Below are 8,067 nucleotides of genomic sequence, written 5' to 3'. Positions count from 1 at the left end.
AGAATGTCAGAGCTGAGAAGGAACTTAGAACATGAAATGTCTGAGCTGAGACAGTCCTTAGAACACAGAATGTCAGAGCTGGGAGGGTCCTTAGAACACAGAATGTCAGAGCTGGGAGGGCCCTTAGAATATAGGATGTCAGAGCTGGGAGGGCCCTCAGAACACAGGATGTCAGAGCTGGGAGGGCCCTTAGGACAGAGGATGTCAGAGCTGGGAGGGCCCTTAGGACAGAGGATGTCAGAGCTGGGAGGGCCCTTAGGACACAGGATGTCAGAGCTGGGAGGGCCCTTAGAACCCAGGATGTCAGAGCTGGGAGGGCCCTTAGAACACAGAAAGTCAGGGCTGAGAGGGGCCTTAGAACATAAAATGTCTGAGCTGAATGAGATTATCCCTCTCATTTCATGAAGGAAGGGACTGAGGCCCAAAGGGGGAAGTAACCTTGACCAAGGCCAGGCAAGCATTTAGCGGCAGAAATGAAATTGGAACTCGGGTTGCCTGGAAATCAAGTCAACAAGCATTTACCATTTGTCATGCCAGCGTTCCCCCTTTTCCACCAAAACCCTCCATTGATTGATAACTGGGCTGGTAATCAAAATATCCAGGTTCTTGAACCAGCACTGCCATTAACTTGCTGTGTGACCTTGAGCAATGTGCTGCCCTTTTCTAGGCTTCACTTTCTCCCTCTATTACTTGAGATGCTTGGACAAATGGTCTCAAAAGGCCTTCCCAGCTCTGATATTCTGTGTTCTAAAGGCCCTCCTAGCTCTGACATCCTGTGTCCTAGGTTCCTCCCAGCTCTGACCTTCTCTGTTCTAAAGCCTTTCCCAGGGCAGCTAAGTGGCACAGTGGATAGAGTTCTGGCCTTGGAGTCGGGAGGACCTGAGTTCAAATCTGGCCTCAGACAATTGACACTTCCTAGCTGTGTGACCCTGGGCAAGTCACAACCCCAATTGCCTCACCAAAAAGAAAAAGAAAAAAGAAAAAAAAAAGCCTTTCCCAGCTCTGAAATTTTGTGTCTTAAGTTCCTCCCAGCTCTGACCTTCTCTGTTCTAAAGCCATTCCCAGCTCTGACATATATTTTAAGTTCCCTTCCAGTTCCGACAGTGTATGTTCCAGAGTTCTAAGGATACTCTTGGGTCCCTCCCAGCCTAGAATACATTCTGTATTCCAAAGTCCCCTGGCATTTTGAAGAGATCGCTGGATTTGGAATCAAGAACATCTGAACTGGAATCCTGCCTCAGATTCTTACCAGCAGCGTGAGCCTGGCCAAATCACCATCTCTCTTGGCTCCAGTTTTCTCATTTGTAAGATAGAGATAGTGATAGAATCTACTCCCAGGGTCTCCCTGTGAGGGTCCAAGATCACCCATGTAAAAAGCTTTGCAAACCTTAGAGGACCACACACACAATTATGATAACAATCTACAATCCCTCTAGGAGTCTGGGATATACAGAGGTCAATGCCCCTCCCACATGCTCATGCCCCTCCCTCAGCTATATCTACCTCTATCTCTTCTTAAGCAAAAGCTTCTCACAGATACAGCCTGGAGGAGCAGCGCCTAGGCACAAAAGCTCAAAGATGAAGGCTTTCTTCCTCCTCCTCCTTCTCTGCCTCGGGGCCCTGATCGAGATCGAGGTAAGACCAGCCCTTGTCCTGTCAGATCCAAGGTGCTCAGCAACTCTGATTTCTAGCTGCCGTGGAGTCTTTCCTGAGAAAGGGCACTAGCCCCCCAAACCCTTCTACTGCCTGGCGTCCAAAGAGGCTCCCCCACCCCTCTCGGCCAGTAAATGCCCTGTCAGCCCAAGATGGGATGAAATCAGTTAGACAGGAGCCCCAGGCAGCTAGGCTATCCCATGCCTCCCTGATGACTATGCAGCATGGGCATCTGATTATAACACCAAGGGCTGAACTGAGCATCCTATGAGATTGGGAAGACAGATTCTGAACGAGGCAGCTCTAGAGAAAGACCCCACGATGGAAAGAGACCAGATAGATCTGGGTTCACCGACCGTTTGCCCTTAGATTTCCTCCCAGGCAAGATGCTATAACTCTCTTATGGAGAAGCTACCAATCTGCATTGAGAGAGGGAATTTCTTCACTGGGCAGTTCCCCGTGCCAATTAATCACGGCTCTAATCTCTAATCCTTCCTCTCTGTCAGGCTGGCACTCCTGAAAGGCTCCCCTTCCTGTTGCCCCACCTCTGCCTGGGATGCTAGCTCCGGACCCAGCTCAGCCGTGGGACAGGCAATTTCCCCTTTCTAGTGCCTTGTTGTAAAATGCAAAAGCCTCTTCTGTCTATTGCATTCTATACCCCAACATCAAAGGATGTTACCTTTTGGTTGGAAAAGGCATTCTTAACCTTTTCTGTATCATGGACCCCTTTGGCGGTCAGGTGAAGCCTACGAGCCCCTTCTCAGAATAAGGCTTTTAACTAACAGAAGAAAATATTCCATTTCAGCTAGAGGAGAATAAAAAGAAGGACGTCTTTTATTTTCTTCAGCCTAATTCCAGACCCCTGAAATCTGTCCCCAGCCCCCTGGGAGTCCAGTAAGGAATGGTGCGTCCCAGACTAAGAAGCCCTGGATTAGGCTAGCGTGACGGTCCATGTCTGTAATCCTTGCTGGGGCAGGGCGGAGGTTAAGGGTGGTGGATCTCTGGAGTTTGGGAGTTCTGAGCTGCAGGAGGGTCAGAGACAATCCGATGAAGCAGGGCACCAATATGGAGAGCCCCAGGCTGCTTAAGGAGGGACAGGTTAAAGTTTTCAGAGTAAACAGCTTTGGATCAGTGCTGAGTAGCAGCTTCAGTTCTGGGCTGGGCGAGACAGGGAGACTCAGTCTTTTCCCCTGATCCCCCCTCAAAAAAAGAACTCCTGGGTTAGACTGAACCAAATGGGAAGTCCTCTCTTCATTCCCACTTGGAACCAGGCTAGAGTCCCCACAGCTGGCTAAACTGTGTCTTGGGTTGGGTCGTTTTGCTCCTCATTTCTATGACCTAAAAGAGGCTGTTGAGCCGTTTTTCAGTCACATCTGATTCTTTGTGACCCCATTTGGGGTTTTCTTAGCAAAGATACTAGAGTGGCTTGCCATTGCCTTCTCCAGCTAATTTTACAGAAGAAGAAACTGAGGCATACAAAGCTAAGTGACTTGGCCTAGGGTTACTCAGCTAGTCAGTGTCTGAGGCCAGATTTGAACTCAGGAAGAAGAGTCTTCCTGACCTCAGGCCCCACGCTCTATCCAATGTGACATACTTACATGCATACTCCATCTCCCTCTCTCCCCTCCTATAAGGTTAAATTGAGTGGGCCCAATCGGAATAATAAGCATTTGAGCCCCATTGTATTGTTTCACGCTTCACCACTCCGGGGAGGGAAAGGCTGTCAAGTGGGGATGTTGGGGGACGGGGCGCAGGGGGGACGGGTAGATTCCCTGGCCACTTCAGCCTAGTTCCTCCTCACTGCTACCCCTCCACAAGGGTACCCACCCCAGGAGCCACAAACAGAAAGACCTCGTTTCCCCTCTGACAGGTGCCTGTTGAAAAATGTGCCCTAGGCAGTTAGAGAACCACAGCTATGTGCTAGACCCAGCCCCAGCTGGGCTTTTCTTTCTGCAGACAGGAAACAATGACTGACCGAGCTTGTGTGAACCTTCCAGATCAGTCCCTCCATTTTCCCAATGAGGAAGCTGGGGCTCAGAAAAGGGAAATGACTCTCCTGCAGTCACACAGAAAACTAGTGGCAAAGCCAGCCTTCTGGATTTCCAGTCTGGCATCTGTTGGCTAAGGGTCAGTCCTCTGTAGGGGAGGGAGTGGAGAGAGAATCTGGGGATGCCAGGGGAATTGGTCCCCCGCTCAGGGGTGTAAGGGAGGTGAGAGAGGGTGACTGAGAGTCCCTTCTCTCCTCAAAAGCACACCCTGGAGTCCTGGCTTCAGTTTATGTGACTTTGTACGAGTCACTTCCCCTTTCTCAGCCTCAATTTCCCCATCTGTAAAATGGAGATAATAGCTCCTACCTAGAAGTGTTATTGTGAGGTCAAATGACATCGTGTTTGTAAAGCTTAGTCCATAGTAGGCACTTACTGAATGATTGTTCTCCTTTCCCTTCAGAGCCTCTCAGAACCTTTATCTTCCTTCAATTAAATTCACTAACTACTTATTTTATATTCATTTATATTAGACAAAAACTTAATATATTAAACAAATATTTGCATTAAACCTGCTATGTTTAAGACACTGTGGTAGGTACGTGATGGTGACTGAAAGCAAGAACTAGAAGAGTGCCTGCCCTCAGGGAGCTTACATTCAGGTGTCACCTCCTGAAGTCTTCCCTGAATCTCCCAATTAATTGGGAATGCTCTCGGGCTCTCTTTCTCTCTCTCTCTCTCTCTCTCTCTCTCTCTCTCTCTCTCTCTCTCTCTCTCTCTCTCTCTCTCTCTCTCAGCTAGGCAATGGGGTTAAGTGACTTGCCCAGGGTCACACAGCTAGTGTCTAGTGTCTGAAGCTGGATTTGAACTCAGGTCCTCCTGACTCCAGGGCCAGTGCTCTATCCACTGCACCACCTGGTGCACTTCTCTTTTCTCTCTCTCTATCTCCTCTGTCTTACTCTCTCTTTCCCTCTCTCTTTTCTTTGTCTTTCTTTGCTTCCTTCTTCTCTCTCACTCTTTCTCTGTCTCCTCTCTCTGGATCTCTGTCTCCTCTCTCTGGATCTCTCCCTCCCTCTCTGCCCCTCTCCTCTGTCTGACTGTTTTCCCCTCTCTCCACCTCCCTCTTCTCTCTCTGTCTCTTCCTTTGTCTCTCCAATTCCCACCCACCTCCCTCCACTTCTCTGTCTCTATCTGTCTCTCTGTTTGTCTCTCTCCTCCTCCTGTCTCTCTGATTCCCACTCACCCTCCCTTCACCTCTGTCTCTCTCTCATACTTTGTCTCTCTGTCTCTCTGTCTGTCTCACTGTCTCTGTCTCTCCTTTCTCTCCTTGTTCTCTGATTAATATTTTCTCTCTTCTCCAATTAGCTTCTAATCACCTCCATATGTCCATGCTATAGCCCTCCCAACCCCAAGTAGAACAAATTTCTCGATGACAAAGGCTGTTTCTTTTTTTTTTGTCTTATATTTTCAGTACCTAACACAGTGCCTTACACATAGTAGACGCTTAAAATTGTTAAATTGACTTGAATTTGACTTTTCAACTCTAATATTTTATGTTCTACAGTGCCTTTCTTCTCTGACCTCTTTCCCAAATTCCTTTACGAACTGTCAAGGACCTTAAAACATAACTCAGGAATCTAGTAGAATCACAGAAAAGTGACTTGCCCAAGGTCAAATGGGTAAAGGCAGGATTGAAACTCGGGGCCTCTAGCTCCAAATTTTTTTCCAACTACTTTGGGCTTCCTCACCTCTAAATGTGTTTGCTTCTAAAAGCCCCCAAAGGGAAACATGTTCCCCTTGTGTCTTCCTCAGGGCCTTTTTTTTTCATTATTTAGACAAAATGAAAGGTTTGGGAATGAAGTCTTTCTTCCCCTTCTTCAAGCTGCCCAAAGTGGGATTCCCTTGGGAAATGGGAAGACAGAAGAATGGTTGGAACCTCCCACAAGTGATCTACCCAGGCTAATAATAATGCAGGAGGGAAGTGGGCATTCATCAGGCCAGCTAAGTCCCCTCAGTCTTCTGGATGAGAGGACGTGTCCTGGGCCTTTGTCTAAAAGGAGCTATGTAGGGGTGCTGGCTCTGGGTGTCCTCACTACATAGCCTTGTCCATCCTCCACAGGCTTCTATCCCGTCAACAACCACAAAGCCTGCAGCTGGGTCATCCCAGATGCTCCATGGACCCTACACCTGGAACATCCTCATCCTCACCGGGGTCCTCACTTACCTCCTTCAGCTGCACTGAGGCCTGGACAAGACCTAAGAGACAGCCAGCCTCAGCCCCTGATCACCCACTGTTCAGTACCAGCCTCCTCCTGACCCTGAGAGCTCATTCCTCTTGGCTACCGAAGACTCCTTCTCATCGACACCTCCCTCCCTCCCCAGCTGAGCATCCCATGGCCTCCTCAGGAGCTCTGATGCCCAGTGTAGCACCTGTCATCAAGGGTCATGGATTTATTTCCTTAATAATCCAAGGGTTATAGTGATGAAAGAGCAAAGTACTGACCTGCTTGTCTCAATAAAGCTATTAAAGCCCTGAGCGTGTGATCTTCCTGTCACACCCCTCCTCCTATTCCAGGGACCCCTTTAGGCTCGCTCTTCCCCACCCCAAGCCCAGCACCTTCTGGTAGCATTTCTAGAAGCACCCCTTCCCCTCCCTGCCTCCTACCCCCACCCCCTTCATGGTTACTCTGATCTGTGGGCCCACCCTATCCTAACCATGGCCCTTTCCCAGAACTCAGTAGATAGGGAAGAGAAGCAGGTGAGGCAGCTCCAGAGATACCGAGCTCAGCCTTAACCCCCTCACAGACTCACAGGATTTGAGAGATTATTTAGGCCAATGTTCTCAGTTTCTTGAGGCCTTGAGACATAAAGAGACTTGCCCAAGGTCACACAATGAGTTTGGGGCAGAGTTAGGAACTTGGAGTTCCCGTGTCCACCCCAAAGTCCTGCCTCAGCCATAAACCCACACGACCAGAACCCAGCCAAACAGCCATACCCACAGACAGACGATCGTGGGAGACATCCCGACAGCTGGGGACTCTGCCCTCTCCCCTCCTCCCACTCAGCCACCCCAGAAGTGTTCGAGGAAGGAAATGGAGGAGAGGGAGCTGATATGGTTCTTCACAGTGTAAGCCTTTGGGGAGTAAGGGCCGGGGTCTCCTCTGCCTCCATTCCTGCTTTGGTTATGCCCTCCCCTGGTCCTTTTCTCTTTCCTCTCCAATCTGCGCCCCACTTGCAGCCCCCATACACTGACAGGCAGGTTAGGCTCTGGGCCCAGCCTCAGACTTCTGGACCCTTTTTGCCCTAGACTGGCTGCACCCTAGTCTCCCCCGAATAGATTCTGTTCACCCCTTGGCCCCTGCGGTTTCCTGGCTTTGTTTCTTAGAACAAGGGCTTGGGCTCCCCAGAGGGAGAGGCAGTCACAGGGCCCCACCACACCCTGAAGGTTCTTCTCTGGCACTTGGGGCAGGGAAGAATTGGCATCCGGTAGAGTCCCCGGCAAGAAGAACAGAGGGGTGGATAGAAAGCATAGAGTTCACATCTCCTGGCCCACTCCAGCCCCAGGTCCTGGGAGCCCCAAGAAGAGTAGAAGCCAATCTCTCCCATTCCCCTTCCCTCTTTCTCTCTGTCCCTTCTCTCTCTTGTCTTCTCTCCTTCCTTTCTTTCCTCCCTTTTCTCTCTCCTCTCTTATCTTTACTCCTCTCATCTCTCTTCTCTTCTTTCCTCCCTTTCCCATCTTTTCTTCCTTCTCTAATTCCCTTCTTTCTCTTCCTTTTTCTTTCTTCCCTTCTTTCCTCCTCTTCTCCCCTTTCCCCTCTCTCCTCCCTTTCCCCTCTCTCCTCCCTTTCCCCTTCTCATTTCTTTCTTCCCATCTTCCTCTCTTCCCTTCTGTCTTCCTTTTATTCTCTTTCCCCCTTCTCTATTTTTCCTTCTTTTCCTCCACTTCTCTCTTCCATTCTTTCTTCCTTTTCTCCCATCTCTATTTTCCCTTTCTCCTCTTTTTTCTTTCTTCTTCCCTCCTTTTCTCTTTTCTTTTCCCTTTCCTCTCTCTCCTTCTTTCTGCCTCTCCTCCCTTTCCCTTTCTGTCTCTCTTCCCTTCTTTTCTTCACTTCTTTCTTCCCATCTTTTTTTCCCTTTTTCTTCTTTCTTCCATTTCCTCTCTTTTCTCCCTCCTCTATTTTCCTTCTTTTCCTCCTTTTTCCTCTTCCCTTCTTTCCTCCTTTTCTCCTTTCTCTTTCTTTTCTCCTCTATCTTCCCTTCTCTTCTTTCTTCCCTTTCCCCCCTCTTCCTTTCTTCTCTTCATTTCTTTCTTCCTATCTTCTCTTCCTTTCTTTCCTCCCTTTATCTTTTTCCTCCCTTTTCCCTCTTTTCTCCTTCTCTATCCTTCTTTCTTTCCCTTTCTCCTTCTTTCCTCACTTCCCCCTTTCCC

The 8,067-nt window shown here is 49.0% G+C and overlaps 1 long non-coding RNA gene across 1 annotated transcript; it reads left to right on the top strand.

Annotated features, from left to right (window-relative positions):
- Positions 1–874: 874 nt before the first annotated feature.
- LOC110206124 (uncharacterized) lies at positions 875–6,174 on the top strand. Its single transcript, XR_002323804.2, has 2 exons — positions 875–1,635; positions 5,758–6,174. It is a non-coding gene; the product is annotated as an uncharacterized LOC110206124 (long non-coding RNA).
- The last annotated feature ends 1,893 nt before the right edge of the window (positions 6,175–8,067 follow it).

This window comes from Phascolarctos cinereus, unplaced genomic scaffold, assembly GCF_003287225.1.
Source record: "Phascolarctos cinereus isolate Bilbo 61053 unplaced genomic scaffold, phaCin_HiC Scaffold_726;HRSCAF=1367, whole genome shotgun sequence".
Lineage (NCBI taxonomy): Eukaryota > Metazoa > Chordata > Mammalia > Diprotodontia > Phascolarctidae > Phascolarctos > Phascolarctos cinereus.
This window is presented reverse-complemented; position numbering and strand designations above follow the sequence as displayed.